Source organism: Saccopteryx leptura, chromosome 1, assembly GCF_036850995.1.
Source record: "Saccopteryx leptura isolate mSacLep1 chromosome 1, mSacLep1_pri_phased_curated, whole genome shotgun sequence".
Classification (NCBI taxonomy): domain Eukaryota; kingdom Metazoa; phylum Chordata; class Mammalia; order Chiroptera; family Emballonuridae; genus Saccopteryx; species Saccopteryx leptura.
In genome coordinates, this window is record NC_089503.1 from 96,190,760 (window position 1) to 96,211,636 (window position 20,877).

Consider the following 20,877-nt stretch of genomic DNA (forward strand, 5'->3'; position numbering starts at 1 on the left):
TAGTTCAGTCTTTAGTCTAATTTGGTAAGTGCTCCCAGTATACTTAAGAAGAATGTGTAATCTACTTTTGTTGTAATCTATAAATGTCAGTTATATCCAGTTGATTGATGGTGCTATTCACTTTAACTATATCCTTTTTCTGACTTCTGTGTAAAGATAAATAACATAGTAATAAATAAGTAATATAAGAATAAACTGTTTTTGCATATTCATACCTACCTTTGCCATCCCATATATATTACTGGTAGAAGGTTATCGATGTCTCTGACTACATACGCATTTATCTATTTCTTTTTGCAGCTCTATCAGTTTTTACTTCAAGTATGTTGATGTTCTGTTGTTAGGTACCTATGTATACATTAAGGATTCTATGTCTTGGAAAATTTACCCTTTTGCCATTTTGAAATACACTTCTTTATTCCTGATGATTTTCCTTGTTTTGAAGTCAGCTTTAGACACAAGTTCTTACTTTAGATATGAAATCAAAGTTATTTTTTGTTTGCAAAGCAATGAACTAATGAAAGGTGTACAAAGAAAGGTTGGATACAAAGGAATAATAATAAAAGAAAAATCAAGCAAAATATCCAAAAATTTCAGGTGCATATTAAATACCAGGCAAAATAGAATTTAAAGTAAAATTTAGTAGAATTAACAAAATTAATAACTTTTATGAACAAAATATAATTTAAATAATATAAATAAAAAAGGTTGCTATATAATAATAAACTTAATATAAAATACATGCTTTTCCAACTATCAACCTTAAAATACATAAAGCAAAAATTGACCTAATTACAAGGAGAAATTAATAGTATTATTATTTTTTTTCCAAAAAGATGTAAATTGTTTCAAAAAATGGCTACTATTAGTAATTGTGAAATTTTTTGTTTGTTAAAGAAGTACTCGACTCTAGAATACCAGTTTTATGATTCTACAATATCTACTCTTAAATAGAACCAAATAAAAATAAATAAATAAATAAATGAAAAAAAAAATAAAAAAAAAAGAACCAAATAGTATTACTTCAGGGGCAGTGGAGAGAGGTAAACCAAAAATCAAACATCCGAAACTGCTCATATAGGTCAGTATAAACCTTTTCTGAACCATCAGTATCATGTAGAACACTTTCTCTGATGGTACAATTAAACAAGAAACATTTAAAATGTTTTTAAGTAAAAACATTCCTATAAAAACACCTGAAAATCATTCACCTTTCCTCACCATTTTCAGGAAATAAGTCTTCAAGCCACTTTCAGTCACAAGAATAGTCATTTTAGCAATTTAAATATTCACTGCTGAGTCACAATCACATAATTTTATATTCTTACCCAGTTTAATACATTTTCTGTTCTCTAGCTCTACTCCCAGAGTGGGGTGGGGACTGGGAGGGAGAACACACAGCTCCCTGACATCTCTCTGCAGAGACGTCTTCTTTCGCCTTGCCCTCTAACTTGATCACTAAATGGATAATGAACTAAGCATTCCCAAATGAATTTTGTGCCACTCTCTTTGAAAGACTTGCATAGGTAGACTAAACACTCTGGTTTGGATATCTGGAGGTAGCTGACTTTTTGTTTAGGGTCTTAGAAGCCAGAGAAAGAGGATCATTTTAATAATCTGTTACATGACCATCATTGTTATTAAGCAATGGGATAAATAAATCTAGGAAGGGGAACTTTTCCTTAATGAGTCTCCACTTGTAGAAACATACATTACCCATCTGTACAGTATTCTCAGTTTTACTCACCTTGACACCCAGGCATTAGTGCTATGGGATGCCAGGAAGTCATGGCAGCAGGGAAAGGAGATCATTTGGGAGCAAGAGAAGATTCAGTCTTTTCAGTGTTCCTCACATTAAAGCTCATAATTTGGAACAATTGATTAGCATTGTGAATTTACAAATTGCCTTCTTCTTTTCTTTCATCTCATACTAACAGTGACCCCTGTGAATCTGTGTTATGATTGCAGTTTCTTTCAACAGAGATGTATACTGAAACAGAAAACTTGATTCTTGTTTAAGGTTATGCAGCTGGTTTATAGCACAGAGGAGCTTGAACTCCTGCCCTCTCTCCAGCACACCACACTCTAGCCTGCTGGCTTATGAGGCTCACAGAGTTTTAGCTTCTTCTTACTAACAAGTTAAAATAGAGTAGATTTTCAAAAGGCCAACTTTCAAAACAGCAGGCTGAATATCCTGCTAGTCAGCACCATCATTCACATTAAGAAGTTCTATTAGGTAACGACATATCTATTTGGAACTGTGAATAACAGAGTCTCTTAGATATGGTTTTCTACGGATGCATCTGTCATGATTAGTGCTCTAGTTTGTTGCTGAGATTGGAGATAAGTCTCAGAAAATACTGGTCTAATAAGGAAGAAGCATGAAGCAAAAGGCTTCAGAAAGAAAGAGCTTCAAGCTGTGCTAGACAATGATTTTGATTAACTTGTGATTTATCACGTTTAATTTTCAAAACAAATTAAAATATTTTCCCTGAATTCTGTGGTCCCAAAGTCTGTGACTACTTATGGCAGTCTCCGTCCTGGCTGGAGCAGTTTGGAAGAAATAAGTGCCCTCTCATAAGTAAGGGAGGAAAGGCAGGATGGTATCATCAGTGTGGGATGAAGCCGTCAGCTCCCAGATGTGTTCCTAATAAGCAGATGTTATCAGAGGATCCATAAACATAACATGTAAGGCAGGCTTCAGGGCTATTGCTACTAGTCCATTCAACCTGGATCTTCTAGGGTCACCAGTCTAACTCAGGCAAATGACAACCAAGAATCCTTAGCTAAAACAACAGAACTTTTAGCTATTTTATCATAATGACACTAATTGTATTGTATCAGAGAAGAAATAAATTTTGCACATCTAATCTAATTCCAATTGGAGGAAGAAAACTATGAATTTATGTGGGAAACTACAGGGTGGGGCAAAAGTAGATTTACAGTTGTTTGTACAGAAAATAATACAATGATTAATAAATAATAATTCAAGAATAAACTGTGTTTTGTGTACTTACAACTGTGTATAAGCCTACTTTGGCCCCAACCTGTGTTTCTAAAAGTATTTGCTTCCTTGCAGCAGAATCATTTTGTAAACATCTGCAAGTAAAAATAAATGAGGGAGCAGTTTAATCCTACAGGTATTCAGGGGGGTCGGTTCATGCCTGACACAGATGAGCTGAAAGCAGTTGACTAAACTGCTCAGAAAAGAGGATTTCAGGCACTGAGCCTCACAGAAACACACTGAGCTTAAGCAGAGTCAGCTGGGGCTGCACCAAGGCCCAGGAGCCTTTCTCTCTGAGCCTCAGCTGAATCATCTGCAAAACTGGGGTACTGTGCACATCTAAAGCACAGAAACCAATGACTGTTTTATAAGATCTACTCAGAAGTTTATATTTGTGATTATATGATATTCTGTCCATGAATTTCTTGGCAGTGAATTGAGGGAGAGAAAGGAAAAGGTATTTAGGTCTTGCAAGAGGCAGTGGCATTATGGGGAATAGATTTTGAGGAGGGGGCTGCCTGGGTATGAGTCTTGGTGCAGCCACTTGTTGGACATGTGAAGTGGTCAGACAGGTCGTGTACCCTCCTCCGTTCCTCAGCTTTACTATCTGTAGACCCTCATAGGGTTGTTGTAAAGATCAAATTAGTCACACATATAAAATGTCAGAACAGAGCATGGCACATGGGAAGTACTCATTTTTTTTTTCATACACACAAGTGTATGTGCTGGACTTAACCTGAGGGAACATATTCAAGGTGGGGCAGAAGGAAAGGAGCAGGCAGAACAGTGTTATCTGGACTATAAAAGTGAATTCTGCTTATACCTGAGTATTCAGATTAGCAATCATCAGAATTTAACACCCTGTGGCATGCTGAGAAAATTACTTGCATTGTCTTCGACATTCTCAACAATCCTTCAAGGTTCATAGAAAGATATTATTACTCTGCTCATTTTGCACATGGTGAAATAAAGTTAGAATAAGTTGTCCAAATCCATGTGGTGCCAAAATCCCAAGCCCATCTAAGCCTCAAAGACCCGAGGCTATTACTTAAATGGATGCCTCCAGCACGACTGCTCTTCCCTGCACACCTGCACTGGGCCAGGCACTCTGCGGGGTGCCATCCTTCCCACGGTGCCTCTTGCCCTCCCTGCCCTGCAGAATGGGCATAATCTTCTCACCTCCACTGCTTTTCTCAGTGAGCTGAACCAAGGCTCCCTCTACTTCCCACCACCACACAGTGCTTTCAGCATTGGTTCAGTGGGAAGCAGCTGCAATTTTTTGGAGTAGGAGTTGAGATGACATTGCTGACAAGACTTGGGTATATTTATTTCCAGTCATGCCAACTGGCACTCTGGAACCTCGTTTTGAATAATGAGCCTCATTTTGCTGGAAGGATGACTCATCGCCTGTCAGTGCTAACTAGTGAGGCTTGCTGACTGCAGCTAAGCGCCTGGAGAGAGTCCAGGGACCCTCTCTCATTAGTGCCAGAGAGACACTCTTCCCTCCCCACATAAATTTGTTTCAAGGCTTAGAGTCCCCACCATGACTTCTAACCACCACCCTACCCTGCCTGAAAAGACAGTGCCCAGGAAAGACGCAGGCAGGGCCTAATTACCCTAACTAATGGCCTGTCACAGCACAAGAGACCATGAAATCTTTACTTAGAGGTGGATGCCCAGGCTTGCATATTTATTTTTAATTATAACATCGCATGAAGTTACAAGGAATTAGAATTCGCCTTGTTGTGACATTTAAGAATCCCACACCACGTTGTATTTTGTTTATTTTGGGTACGACTTCTCATTAGGCATGCTCCCCAGTGGGGCCGCCATTTGTGGTCATCTCGCAGCTTGTGTCTGCTGAGCTGCAGCAGGAAGAGGCCTGATGCAGTCCCTGCTCATTTGAATCTGTTTGGAAGATTCAGGAGGAAAGGGTGTTGTGGCAGAAAACCAGTTTATAAGACGAGGGTACATGGCCGAGCTCTGCCACCAACCTGCTTGCGAATCTTGTGGTCCATTCGCTTTGCTAGCTCTCATGCTTCAATAGTGTTTTGTTTTCTTAATGACTAATATTGGTGGTTTCTAAGGATTTTGAGACAATCTAATCTATCCCCTGACTCAAGAAACATCCACACTTGAGCCTTGCCAAAGGAAAGCTGCTCTGTTTAAAATCCTGCAGAGAAAAATGTTTCCCAGCCTCTCCCTTCCAGGCCTCCCGTGGTAAGACATTCCTGAAGTTGACAAGCTTTCTCATAATCAAGGTGCTTCCTTGAACATTCTCTTCTTATCCCCCTTTCCACAACATTATTTGTGGTTTTCATAAAGTCTAAGTCTATTTATTACCATAAACATGTCCCTCTGACTTTTGTTATTGTCTAGTTCTGCTGACTTGAGCCTTCTCCTAGTCAGCTTCATTACTTCTGTGTATTCTTTAGTCCAGAAGATTCTTAGGCCTTGTTTCTCATAACAGACTGACTCTGTGCTGAGTGAAAGGGAACCTTTAGCAAAGAGTGTTCTGTGGAACACTGGTTACCATGGATGTGAAGTAAGTGCTCCCAGAAAGAACTCCATGATCAAATATATTTTGGAAGTGTTAGGCTGGATAGAAATGAAGAAGCATCTTTATTGTAAGCTGAGATCTCTCTTATTAGAGCTACTATAGCTGTGGAATTGGGAAACCAGGGGAAGATGAATTGTCTCATTTCTGTATAGGTATTTAACCTTACAGACAGGAAGGGGAAGTGAGGGAGTTACTTTTCTCCACCCCCTCTTCCAGGTTAAATTCCTTCTAATGTAAGAAACATTATGGAGGACTGAATAAGAACAATGACTTTGGAGGTATACAGACCACCAAGGTTGAATTCCTAGACCTATTCTTTCTACTTGTGTGATATCAGGTAAATTCTCTCCCCAAGCTCTGTATTCTTATCAATGGGATAAGGATAAAAATATCTGCCTTTTAGGTTTTTTCATGGATAATAACAAAGAGCCTATGATCACTGTGATAATTCCAAACACAGTAATCCTCTTCTCCATGGTTTCATATTCCACGATTTCAATTACCCATGACCAGACATGGTACAAAAATATTAAATCAAAAATTCCAGAAATAAATAATTCATAAGTTTTAGTTGTATGTCATTCTGAGTAGCATGATGTAAACTCACGCCATCTCTGTCCCTCCCACTCAGGACATGAATCATCCCTTTGTCCAGCATATTCATGAGGTCAATGTTCCCCATCAGTCAACTGCTAACTGCTTCAGCTGTTAGATTGACTGTCACTGTATCATAGTGCTTGTGTTCAAGTGACCCTTCTTTTACTTAACAATGGCCTAAAGCCATTCACATAACTTTTATTACAGTATATTATTTTTGTTTTATTTTTAGTTATTGTCATTGATCTTTTATTGAGCTTAATTTTTAAATTAAACTTTATCATAGTCATGTATATATAGGAAGAAACATAGTGTATATAGTGCTCAGTACTATTTATAGTTTCAGGCATCTACTGGGGATCTTAGAATGTTTCTACCATGGATGGGGAGACTACAGTACTGTCAAAACTGAAATGTAAGTCTCTTGATTACCAACCAGATTGTTTTTCCCCGTTTGAGATGGGGTTGACTCATTCCTTCTAATTGGAGTCCTTCTGTCCCCGCTTTCTCCTCAGAGGAGGTATTATCCTGACTCCAAGGTAGATATGCCCACTTGAGAGATGACAAGCCCGACTTTGAATGAATTAACAGTCAATCTTTAACATAGTCAGAAAATTCTGTTGCTAGGCAGCTTGTCAGCAGAAAATCCATGGAGACACTGAAAATGGAAGAGTGTGGTATACCCTGGGAGGTGGAAAGGGGAACGCTCTTATTCCTGGCAGAGAGACTGCAGGGGTCATTTTGGCTCTAGGAGAAATGTCATTTGAGACCAGTCAACAGTCATTCTCCCCCTCTCTGGGCTCTAAATGAGATGGAAACTGGCAGTCCTCAAACATGTTTCATTTGGCCCACACAATGGTTTTGAAAATTCGTATTAGTTGCCAAAATTAAAAAATTCAGAGAGTACACATAAAAATTCAAGTTTACAGCTTCTTTTTAAAGAAAATCTAAACACTCTTGGATTGCAATAATTGCCCAGGCTAGAATAGAGGCAGCCCCTCAGAAAGAGCTAGGAACTCTGTTTCCTAGTCCCCACTTTGCCATTATACCTCCTCGTCTTCATGTGCTTACTCAAGAGCTCTTCCAGTTTTCTGACTTTGAACCTGATTCATTTAACAAATTTTGTACCAGCTACTGTGCTGGGTTCTAGATGTACAAAACAGATTACTGAGGGAGGAAGACGTGCAAACATGGCAATAACACCTTGCAGCTCTAACAGACACGGCCAAAGGACTATAGGAACCCAGAAGTGGGAAGGGCTAACTGTGTAACAGTGATAAATAACAGCTATAATTTTTTGAGTACTTATTGTGTGCTAAGCACTTTGCCTAAGAAATCAGGATTAGCTTCTCAGAAAGTTTCTCTTTAAGAAAAAGAAAATGGTCATTCAAAGAAAGACATTTCAGACAGAACCACATATTCAAATGCTTGCGAATAAGCCAAGAGAGTTCAGTGAATTACATGGAAAGTATGGCTGCAGCTTGAGGTGAAAATGGGGTTGTAAAGTTAGTTTGGAGCTAGGGGGTTACTTGAACTCTATTCTGCAGTCAGTGAGAAAGCATCTGAATTTTAACTTGCTCCTTCACATCTCTTCCTGTCTTAGATAGAGGTCAAGGTCAAGAGTCCTGAAAAGGAAGGGGGATAAAGGGATGAAGCCACTCTGCTCTCTGGGTGTTTGGAAAGAGGTGCTTGTGTGATTAGCCTAGGCTGGTCCCCCCCACCCCTCACTTAACCCTCCTGTAGGATATAACAGGACTTCAAAGTTGCATATAGATTAATCCAAGTCCAACATGATGAGGAAGTTAAAGCTGATGTTAAACATACTAACAATGCATTTGGAACCCAAGGATGATTCATTTCCCTTTTTCTTGGGTTGCTCACACTCCTTCCCTATTAGAACAGAGGTTTATCTCTTTGTAAATGTCTATGAATATACATCTTTCCCCTCAAAGCCATACTCAAAATACTTTTTATAAATATCTGCCTTCATCATTGCTTCTTTCAGTACCTTCTCGGCTTTTTGTTAAATTCTTTTTTCTTTGTGATTACTTCTTTCTGGACAATATCTATTTACACTAACATGCAGAGGGGTCATGGGGTAGGTCTGGACTGCTTTGCCATGCAGATTATTTAGGAGAAGCAACATGAGAGCCCTCTGGGAAATTTTTTCATGTGACTAAATCAGAAAGTATCATGTTTTGTCTGCACTTTGCACTAGTCCTTATGTGTCCTGAAGGGGAATCCTGGGATGTCTCCTTGCTGGCTGAAAGATAAACAAAGCACTGGATCCCAGCCCTACCCTAGAGCCAATCTGAAGAATTACACTGAAAACTAAATGTTATCGAAGCCAAAGCAAAAGGACGGAAACAAAACCTTAAAGGCATTACCAGCTGCTGCATTCCAGTCTTGGAGCAGATATTTCCATTTTTGCATGAAGGACAAGCCTCTATATCAACAGAAGTTGGGTCCCAAACCTTTCATTTTAAGGGATCTCCTTTTCAATTTTATTTTCAAGAACTTTCTAAATACTATCCGTATCAAGAGGTTAAATGAAAATATGATAAAAATCCACTAATAATCCAGTAAGAGATTTTAAAAGAATTTGAATTCTGTTAATCATAACAGTATGTTTATCTGTCCATTAAAAAATGACAACACACACGTGTGAGGTGTCTCTCTTCTGTTCAGTCAGAACTGTTGTCGGCAATTACTGGGAAAGCATATTGATCAAGGAGGTCTTTGTGAGAATTTTCTTTCCTCTATAGGACTTCCACCCTCCGATTGAAAAGTACTGTGACTCAGAAGAAACAGCAAGGGCACAAAATTTTGTACTTCTTTAAGTTTGTTTTATGTTTTGTCAAAGAAAAGAATTCACTGTGGTATCTGTAGAAAGCTATTGTGATTTGGTGAATGTTGTGTGACATTGTGTTCTGTGTTCATTTCCTTCTGTTTGAATGATCCAGTCTCTTCAAAGGGGAGGCTCTTTGAAGGTCTCTTCTGTCACTTCATCATCAAATAATCTTTTTTAGGCTCTGTAACTTACTTAGTACTTTCCAAAGTACTGTATGTTTCCTCCTAAGGTTAATACCTTAGGAAGGGAGTTATTTGGACTGATAAAGAAAAAAAAAAACCTACTAAGGAGGTCAGAAAGGGCATTCTAGGTCAATAAGATCTCAAACTTTCAAAACGGAACTTAGCAATAAACTACATTCATTATTTTATCATGTACTGATGCACCATGTGTCAGGTAATGCGAGGCAAAAATAAAAACACTGGTCACAAGGTGGTGAGAGACAAAGATGGGGTGTTTTGAGCTCTTTCCTGAGCTGTCACAGCATAGAAACCTAAATGAGATCAACTCCATGAGAGGCACAGATAAAGTGTCATTGGAGTTCAGAGAAGGGGAAATGCTCCTAGAGCCGGATGAGACCTGGATAAGCTCACAATGAAAACAATGTTTGAGTTGGACCTTGAAAAATGAGAAAATTTGAACAATTCTATAAATCTCATGCCTGTTATGTTTGTAGCATGGGTCCAGAAATTAGAGTTTTGAGAAAAGTAGTAATTTGGCTTTCATTTAATTGTGGAAGGCTTTTTAATAGAGGACGGGTGAAGAAATCACTGGGAGATAATAAAGGCACACTCTTTTTACCAGACAAATGAATGAATGAGCTTTCAGTCACAAAGATTCAAGTTCTAGCAAACCTGAATGAGTTGACTTTTCCTGTCACAGGCTGACTCATGTTCCCTCAAATCGTATATTGAAGTCTTAACTCCCAGAACCTCAGAATGTAAGCTGGATGCATGAGCCACTCAAGTTAAAAGTGAACTTTATAGGGAGAAGGACTTGCATTTAGTTTTCTGCCCTAGATAAAGTTAAAATTCATCATAAGTTTATATCATTGTGACAAAAAAGACTGAAAAGCTGAGGTTGTCTTTGATGGAGCTGAGCCTTCAGACCAAGCTATCAGAATGATTAGCCTAGAAGCAAATGGAAAATGAAATAGGTCTTATTTTTTGGAGGCTAAAATAGACTTGCTAGAAAAAGAACTAAGGAAATATAAATATAAATGCCTAAAACAATATAAGGGGAACACTGGTGTCACCGAAAGAACACTGACTAGAGGATAGATCAGAATCTACCCAATCCCACGTGACTGAAACCAAAACAGCTTCCAAGTTATGTGAGACAAGTGAAGGACAACCAAAGATAGCGTTCAAGAAAGATGTGAATGGAAATCCTCAAGTTTAGGATTTTGTTGCTATAAAACTATTTTTATCAGAAGCTGAAGCATGAGCAGATAAAAACAAGAGTGAAATGAACAAACAAACAAAAATTATTGCATAGTCTAAAGCATGTGTAGAAAATATTCTACATTAAGAAAAATCCTTAGATCAAGTAAGTCTAACTGAATGCTTATTAAAGAGGACAGATATAGCAAGGTAATTGTTACTGGGAAATGGACAAAAGAAAACTCAGAAATTGGAGACCACTGAAATGATCATTCAAAAAGGGCTTTGAAGAAACTGTGCCCTTGAGATATTTTCCTTACAAAGTATTAAAGAAGAAAGCAATCAAATATATATTATATCTGGAGATGACGTCAGAGTAATGGCGGGGTAGGAAGCGATTCCGATAAATCTCCCCCAAAACTCAACAAGATCTTCAACCAGAAACAGAAAAACCTATACTTGGAGCCTCCAGATGCTTCGCAATACACCCAAAGGTATGGTCGAGTGAAAAATTGGCTAAATATATAACCAAACCCCGAAGGAAATAGGGAGTAAGAAATGCTCCGCCTTCCTCACTAACCTAAACAGGGCGGCTTTCTCTGGTAACTGTGAATATAGAAACTTAAGCGGGCAAAGGGGGTGAATAGATCCAGGCTGCGGCACAAACGGCCGAATCAAGCTGTGGCACGGAGATCCAAGCCGAGGAAAAACTGATCCTGTGGCAACCCGGGCAATACAAGCTAACACTCGCGCCAAACCCAAACAAAGAAAGACAAGCGGGGCGGCCATTTTACCCGGTCTCCTGGTTGGTGCGCAGTTAGTGGGCGAGAGATTTCTTCCTAGGCCCCGAGAGTGGGTGCCCGTGTTGCCCCACGGAGAGGCAGGGTCAGAGGCCTTTCTGTGAGCCGAGGGCAGAGTCTCTGGGCAGCCCCAGTGCCCTGGGAAAGCCACGCACGGGAGGGAGTGAGAACTAATTCCAACGGTGGAGATTTTCCGTGCTGGAGGGGGTTTCACTAAGAGGGAAACGCGGCCGGCCTCATATCCTGGTTTGCGCGCGCAGATAGTAAATGAGAGATTCCTTCAAGTGCCTCGGCAGTGCGCACCCATGTTATCGCACAGAGGGGCAGAGTCAGGGGCCTTTGTGTGGACCAAAGTGGAATCTTGGGCCGCCCCAGCGCCTTGCAAAAGCCGCGCACGGGGACGGAGCGAGACTCAATTCCAACGCTGCAACTTTTCCCTGCGGTTGGGGGTTTCACTCAGAGCGTGAGACTGCTGGCTGGATATCCTGGTCTGCGCGCACAGCCAGTGAGTGAGAGTTTCCGCCAAGCGCCCCGGAAGTGGGCGCCCGCCTGTGTTACCGGACAGAGTGGCAGACAGAGCCAGAGGTCTTTGAGTGGGCGGAAAGCCCGCCTGATTATGCTAGCAGCTCTGACTGACTGAGCCTTACCCAGAGCCCTGTGCTGAGTGGAAATAGAGTGGGGAGTTGCCAGCTCTTTGAGCCTCTTACTATCCAGGCAGAGGCAGCAGCAACCCCATAGCTGGATTATCAGGCTACTAATTGAGGAAGGAAAGACTAGGGAAAGGCTCCAGGAACACAGACTCTCTCACTGTCGGAGCCTATAAATGCTAATGAGCCTCAACTGCCAACGAGACTAAAGCACAATACATGACATTGCCATAGAGACTTATCAAATGCAAACCTCTACCTGAGCGTGCCAAAGGGGCAGAACCCGGGGTACAGAGTCACCGACCAGGAAGAGGGAGAGAAAAGAAAAAGCAAGAAGATAACCTCTCAAAATCAAGAATAATCTGCAGACTTTATAACCTATCCCATTTTATTATATTTCTTCGTTTGTTTCTCTTATCTTCATTCTTGATACTTTTTTCCTCCTCCAATTTGGCCGATTAACTCTCTGCCGGTCTTACTCTCTCTTCTCCTTGAACTACACTACCCATAAGTGTTACATCTCCCATTATCTTTTCTCTTCTCTTCCTTTCTCTCTATGAGGGTTGCACTCCAAAACACTTAACTCTCTCTCTCTCTCTCTCCTTTCTTTTTTCTTCTTTTAGTGGTTCCCTCTTTTTTTTTCTCTCTCTCTTTCTTTTCTCCCTCTATATTAGTTTCTTCCTTTCTCCTTTACATCTCCTCTCATTCAAACCTCAATAACAAACAAATTATCTTATCTGGGACTCAAACTTATGTTTGTGCCATTTTGGGGGGTTTTTACTTCACCTTTTTAACTCACTAGCAGTGCTCGCATCACTGGCTCTCCATTTTATCTAGTTCTTGTTCCACTAAATACAATAGTAATTTTTTAATTTGTCCCCCCATTTTTCCGTTTTCCTCTTATTCCTCTCATCATAACTCTTAGACAACCAAAACCTAAAAGCAAATCATTTTATTCTTGACCCAAATTTTTTCCTTATTTGCTTTTTGTGGATCCATATGCTCTTTTTTTTTCTTTTTTCTTTTTTTTTTTTTTTTTTTTTTTTGCCCCTTTATTACTTTTCCCCAATTCAGGCCCTCCATCACAGGCATTGTTTGTTATACTTCACAGTTCACCACAAGATTTTCGCAAGAAAGAGGGGAGAGGAGAGGAGAGGAAAAAAGGAGGGGGGGAATAATTTCCTTTTTTAAAAAAATTTATTTTATTTTATTTTTCTTTATTTCATTATTATTTTTTTTAAAAAAACAACTCTTTTCGATTTTTTTACTTTTTTTATTATTTTTTTAAACTTTTTATTCTTTATTAAATCTCATTAATACTATCAACAAAACCACCCTCAGATGCCATTAAGGAAGAGAAAATTGAATATCATGGATGCAAAAGAAAGAGAGGTAACACAGCTAGATGAGGAAAAATCTATGGAGAAAAAATTTAATATATTGGAAACCTTGGAGCTAAATGACAGAGAATTCAAGATAGAAATCCTAAAAATCCTCCGAGATATACAAGAAAACACAGAAAGGCAATTTAGGGAGCTCAGAAAACAACTCAATGAACACAAAGACTATATGTCCAAGGAAATTGAAACTATAAAAACAAATCAAACAGAGATGAAAAACTCAATTCACGAGCTGAAAAACGAAGTAACAAGCTTAGCTAATAGAACAGGTGAGATAGAAGAGAGGATTAGTGAAATAGAAGACAAGCAACTTGAGGCATAACAGAGAGAAGAAGAAAGAGACTCAAAAATAAAAAAAAATGAAATAGCCCTACAAGAATTATCTGACTCCATCAAAAAGAATAACATAAGAATAATAGGTATATCAGAGGGAGAAGAGAGAGAAAATGGAATGGAGAACATACTCAAACAAATAATAGATGAGAACTTTCCAAGCCTGTGGAAAGAACTAAAGCCTCAAGTTCAAGAAGCAAACATAACCCCGAGTTTTCTTAACCCCAACAAACCTACTCCAAGGCATATCATAATGAAATTGACACAAACCAACAGCAAGGAAAAAATTCTCAAGGCAGCCAGGGAAAAGAAGAATACAACATATAAAGGAAGGCCCATTAGATTATCATCAGATTTCTCAGCAGTAACTCTACAAGCTAGAAGAGAGTGGACCCCAATATTTAAAGTCCTGAAAGAGAGGAACTTTCAGCCACAAATACTATACCCATCAAAGCTATCCTTCAAATATGAAGGAGAAATAAAAACATTCACAGATACAGAAAAGATGAGGGAATTTATCATCAGAAAGCCCCCACTCCAGGAATTACTAAAGGGGGTTCTCCAATCAGATACAAAGAACAAAAAAAAAAACAGAGCCACAAGTAAAAGCTTCAAGAAAAACACAATAAAACCAAATTTAAACTGTGACAACAACAAAAAGAAAGAGGGGGATAAGATGAAGATTAACAGTAGCAAAGGACGATGGAGTGCAAAAGTACTCACAAAATAGTTCGCTACAATGAACAGGGTAGGGACCCTTTTCATTACTCAAAGGTAACCACCATTGGAAAAACCACCACAGAAGCACATGAGATAAAAAAGATAGCAACAGAGGAAAGATGTATGGAATACAACCAAATAAAAACAAAAGATAGAAAAACGAAAGAGAAGGATCAAACAAGACACAAAACTAACAGAAAGCAAGATATAAAATGGCAATAGGGAACTCACAAGTATCAATAATTACACTAAATGTAAACGGATTAAACTCACCAATAAAAAGGCACAGAGTAGCAGAATGGATTAAAAAAGAAAATCCAACTGTATGCTGCCTACAGGAAACTCATCTAAGTAACAAGGATAAAAACAAATTCAAAGTGAAAGGCTGGAAAACAATACTCCAAGCAAATAACATCCAAAAAAAAGCAGGTGTAGCAATACTCATATCTGACAATGCTGACTACAAGACAGCAAAAGTACTCAGAGACAAAAATGGCCATTTCATAATGGCTAAGGGGACACTGAATCAAGAAGACATAACAATTCTTAATATATATGCACCAAACCAAGAGCACCAAAATATATAAGACGCTATTTATTGATCTTAAAACAAAAACTGACAAAAACACAATCATACTTGGAGACCTCAATACACCGCTGATAGCTCTAGATCGGTCATCCAAACAGAGAATCAACAAAGACATAGTGGCCTTAAACAAAACACTAGAGCACCTGGATATGATAGACATCTACAGGACATTTCATCCCAAAGTGACTGAGTATACATTTTTCTCCAGTGTACATGGATCATTCTCAAGAATTGACCATATGTTGGGCCACAAAAACATCAGCAAATTCAGAAAAATTGAAGTTGTACCAAGCATATTTTCTGATCATAAAGCCTTGAAACTAGAATTCAACTGCAAAATAGAGGAAAAAAATCCCACAAAAATGTGGAAACTAAACAACATACTTTTAAAAAATGAATGGGTCAAAGAAGAAATAAGTGCAGAGATCAAAAGATATATACAGACTAATGAAAATGACAATACGACATATCAGAATCTATGGGATGCAGCATAAGCAGTGATAAGAGGAAAGTTCATATCACTTCAGGTATATATGAACAAACAAGAGAGAGCCCAAGTGAACCACTTAACTTCACACCTTAAGGAACTAGAAAAAGAAGAACAAAGACAACCCAAAACCAGCCAAAGAAAGGAGATAATAAAAATCAGAGCAGAAATAAATGAATTAGAGCACAGAAAAACTATAGAAAAAATTAATAGAACAAGGAGCTGGTTCTTTGAAAAGATCAACAAAATTGACAAACCCTTGGCAAGACTTACCAAGGAAAAAAGAGAAAGAACTCATATAAACAAAATCCAAAATGAAAGAGGAGAAATCACCACGGACACCGTAGATATACAAAGAATTATTGTAGAATACTATGAAAAACTTTATGCCACTAAATTCAACAACCTAAAAGAAATGGATAAATTCCTAGAACAATACAACCTTCCAAGACTGAGTCAAGAAGAAGCAGAAAGCCTAAACAGACCTATCAGTAGAGAAGAAATAGAAAAAACCATTAAAAACCTCCCCAAAAATAAAAGTCCAGGCCCTGACGGCTATACCAGCAAATTTTATCAAACATTCAAAGAAGACTTGGTTCCTATTCTACTCAAAGTCTTCCAAAAAATTGAAGAAGAAGCAATACTTCCAAACACATTTTATGAGGCCAACATAACCCTCATACCAAAACCAGGCAAGGAGGGCACAAAAAAAGAAAACTACAGACCAATATCTCTAATGAATACAGATGCTAAAATACTAAACAAAATACTAGCAAATCGAATACAACAATATATTAAAAAAAATAATACATCATGATCAAGTGGGATTCATCCCAGAATCTCAAGGATGGTTCAACATACGAAAAACGGTTAACGTAATACACCATATCAACAAAACAAAGAACAAAAACCACATGATCTTATCAATAGAAGCAGAAAAGGCTTTTGATAAAATACAACACAATTTTATGTTTAAGGCTCTCAACAAAATGGGTATAGAAGGAAAATATCTCAACATGATAAAGGCCATATATGATAAACCATCAGCTAACATCATATTAAATGGCACTAAACTGAAGGCTTTCCCCCTTAAATCAGGAACAAGACAGGGTTGTCCACTCTCTCCACTCTTATTTAATGTGGTACTAGAGGTTCTAGCCAGAGCAATCAGACAAGACAAAGAAATAAAAGGCATCCATATCGGAAAAGAAGAAGTAAAGGTATCACTTTTTGCAGATGATATGATCCTATACATCAAAAACCCCAAAGAATCCACAAAAAGACTACTAGAAACAATAAGCCAATACAGTAAGGTCGCAGGATACAAAATTAACATACAGAAGTCAATAGCCTTTCTATATGCCAACAATGAAACAACTGAGAAGGAACTCAAAAGAATAATCCCCTTCACGATTGCAACAACAACAAAAAAAAAACTTAGGAATAAACATAACAAAGAATGTAAAGGACTTATATAATGAAAACTATAAACCATTGTTAAGGGAAATCGAAAAAGATATAATGAGATGGAAGAATATACCTTGTTCTTGGCTAGGAAGAATAAATATAATCAAGATGGCTATATTACCCAAAGCAATATACAAATTTAATGCAATTCCCATCAAACTTCCAATGACGTTTTTTAAAGAAATAGAGCAAAAAATCATCAGATTTATATGGAACTATAAAAAACCCCGAATAGCCAAAGCAATCCTAAAGAAAAAGAATGAAGCTGGGGGCATTACAATACCTGACTTCAAACTCTATTATAGGGCCACGACAATCAAAACAGCATGGTATTGGCAGAAAAATAGACAATCAGACCAATGGAACAGAATAGAAAGTCCAGAAATAAAACCACATATATATGATCAAATAATTTTTGATAAAGGGGCCAACAACACACAATGGAGAAAAGAAAGCCTCTTCAATAAATGGTGCTGGGAAAACTGGAAAGCCACATGCAAAAGAATGAAACTGGACTACAGTCTCTCCCCGTGTACAAAAATTAACTCAAAATGGATCAAAGATCTAAACATAAGACCTGAAACAATTAAGTACATAGAAGAAGACATAGGTACTCAACTCATGGACCTGGGTTTTAAAGAGCATTTTATGAATTTGACTCCACAGGCAAGAGAAGTGAAGGCAAAAATTAATGAATGGGACTACATCAGACTAAGAAGTTTTTGCTCAGCAAGAGAAACTGATAACAAAATAAACAGAAAGCCAACTAAATGGGAAATGATATTTTCAAACAACAGCTCAGATAAGGGCCTAATATCCAAAATATACAAAGAACTCATAAAACTCAACAACAAACAAACAAACAATCCAATAAAAAAATGGGAAGAGGATATGAATAGACACTTCTCCCAGGAAGAAATACAAATGGCCAACAGATATATGAAAAGATGCTCATCTTCTTTAGCTATTAGAGAAATGCAAATCAAAACGGCAATGAGATATCACCTCACACCTGTTCGATTAGCTATTATTAGCAAGACAGGTAATAGCAAATGTTGGAGAGGCTGTGGAGAAAAAGGAACCCTCATCCACTGTTGGTGGGAATGTAAAGTAGTACAACCATTATGGAAGAAAGTATGGTGGTTCCTCAAAAAACTGAAAATAGTATTACCCTATGACCCAGCAATCCCTCTACTGGGTATATATCCCAAAAACTCAGAAACATTGATATGTAAAGACACATGCAGCCCCATGTTTATTGCAGCATTGTTCACAGTGGCCAGGACATGGAAACAACCAAAAAGCCCATCAATAGATGACTGGATAAAGAAGATGTGGCACATATACACTATGGAATACTACTCAGCCATAAGAAATGATGACATCGGAACATTTACAGCAAAATGGTAGGATCTTGATAACATGATATGAAGCGAAATAAGTAAATCAGAAAAAACCAGGAACTGTATTATTCCATACGTAGGTGGGACATAATAGTGAAACTAAGAGACATTGATAAGAGTGTGGTGGTTACGGGGGGGAGGGGGGAATGGGAAAGGGAAAGGGGGTGGGGAGGGGCAGAAAGAAAACAAGATAGAAGGTGACAGGGGACAATCTGACTTTGGGTGGTGGGTATGCAACATAATTGAACGACAAGATAACCTGGACTTGTTATCTTTGAATATATGTATCCTGATTTATTGATGTCACCCCATTAAAAAAATAAAATTATTAAAAAATATATATATATATTATATCTGATGAAGAAGATAAAAGGAAAATTGGAAGATTATATCAAATTGAGCTAAAGAAACAATATATTTTGTGAATCAAAAAGTACAAAGACTGAAAAGAAGCTTCAAAACTTAATTAATTAATTAATTAAATTTTTAATTTGAATTTATTGGGGTGACATTGGTTAATAAAATGACATAGGTTTTAGGTGTACCATTTTATAATGCATCATCTGTACATTGCACTGCACATTAATCACCCCAAGTCAAATCTCCTTCTATCACCATTAATTCCCTCATTCCCTCTTCACCCTCTTCTGCCTTCCTACCCCCCTTTCCTTGTGTAATCACCACACTGTGTCTGTGAGCTTTTTTTTTCTTTTATTTCTTTTTTTCCTTTGCTTAATCCCTTCACTTCTTTTACCCAGCCTGCAACCTCCTTTCCCTCTGACAGGTGTTATTCTGTTCTCTGTATCTATGAGTCTGTTTCTATTTTATTAGTTTTGTTAATTAGATTCCACATATAAGTGAAATCATAGGGTACTTGTCTTTTTATGACTGGCTTATAAAACTTAAATTTTAAATGACTGACCTGAACAAGTAAATATAACAATACCTCACAGGAAGATGGAAAAACAGTTTAGAGACAGAAGAGAAATGCCCCAGAAGATGAAAACATAAGCCATGCTCCTGAGTATGACAAATAAGACAATGTTAACAGAAAAAAAATGCAAAAATTTCCAAGTCCTATGAAAGATCACCTTATTGTGTTAATAACAGAGTTTGTCATATGTGGTTAATACTTCAAATGCCAATAATTTAGGTAAAGAAAGTCCACACAGTGGACAAATATTAATTGAAGCAGATGTTACATGTAAGCTTCAGAAAAAGTATTCAAGAATGTGATAAACTAAGTGAAGCATTTGACCAACCTAAGAAGATCAGGAAATCCTTTGGATTAACAGATTACCAAGGTTCAACTGGGATGGCTCAGGGACCCAGCATTCAAAGAGTCTGATATGGACCATATGCTTCCTCCATAGGGTCCAGATCCCAGGAAAGTAAGCCCTCCACACTGTCAACCTAATCTTGAACTAGTTCTTTCCCCAGATGAGTAAAACAGAACTTACCCTACTGCTCATGACTCTGGAAATCTCTGGACCAGCCTGATGCAAGTTTTAATGTGCCTCCTGTTGATGAAGTCCAACATTCTCAACAGCAGAGTCCAGTGGAAAGGCCACTAAACTGCTCTGGGAGATCAGTGTCCTTCAGGTCCATCTTTCCCACTTGAAAGTGGAGCAGCTAGCCGGGCTTCTTTCCTTCATGCTGGAATCTAAGCCAGTGTCCCATATTGGGAATTGATTCAGGGGGTAGTTCATGAAGGAAATGACTTTTCCCCACTCCTCCAGTCAACCCATTTAGGAGATGTTCTGCATCACTCCGTTCTCCAATAGCATTGAGCACTGCCTGTTGTGGAAGTGTCCCATCACCTCCGTTCACTATTTCCTGAAAGAAGGAATGACAACCTGTTTGCTGATTTCATTTATTAGTGATATTGCTTATAAAAATCTGGGGCCAAGGAAAGTTTCTGTCTCTTTTTTAGGATTACTTTGAATTCCTTTTTAGTTTACTGTTTTTAAGTATTTTCACATTTGTTCAAATTGAAACTTAATAGAATTATAAAGTGTAGGACAGTATTTCTGTGAGTAGATATTATTCATAGATTATGATCATGTAAATAATTTTTGTTTTACTATACTCTTCAAGTAATGTAAATATTGTATTTTAGTTTGATTAATCAGTCTACCATAACATAAGTGAAAATAACTTTACATGGGCAGTTCAGCAGTTAGATACATTTGAAAATATAAAGACTATTTTTGTTTGCTAAGAAGTATATTTAATAAATTTATGAAGAAAAATGGAAAAGAAGCTTGAAGTTTACATAGATAAATTGTCACTCATTTTGAATAAACAAATATTAATTCTATCCTTCTCTCCTTAACAACAGTGTGTGTAAAGGACAGGGATAATAACTATTGTTCCTTTCGTATCTTCAGCCTACTTATATTTCAGAGTGGGCACTAAGACTTCAAAAACTATCTAGGAATAAAAAACTGAATGAATTGTTCAATGAGTTTTATTAAGTTGTTCTTGTTTTTATCATCTCTATCTCTTTATCCAATTTTATATTAATCATAAAACAATTTCCTAAGTTTCTAGATCAACTATTCTGAGATGTAGCACTTAGTATTTTCTGGTGAAGAAACTGGTGAGAAAGACCAGTTTCTTCATTCTGATTTTCTC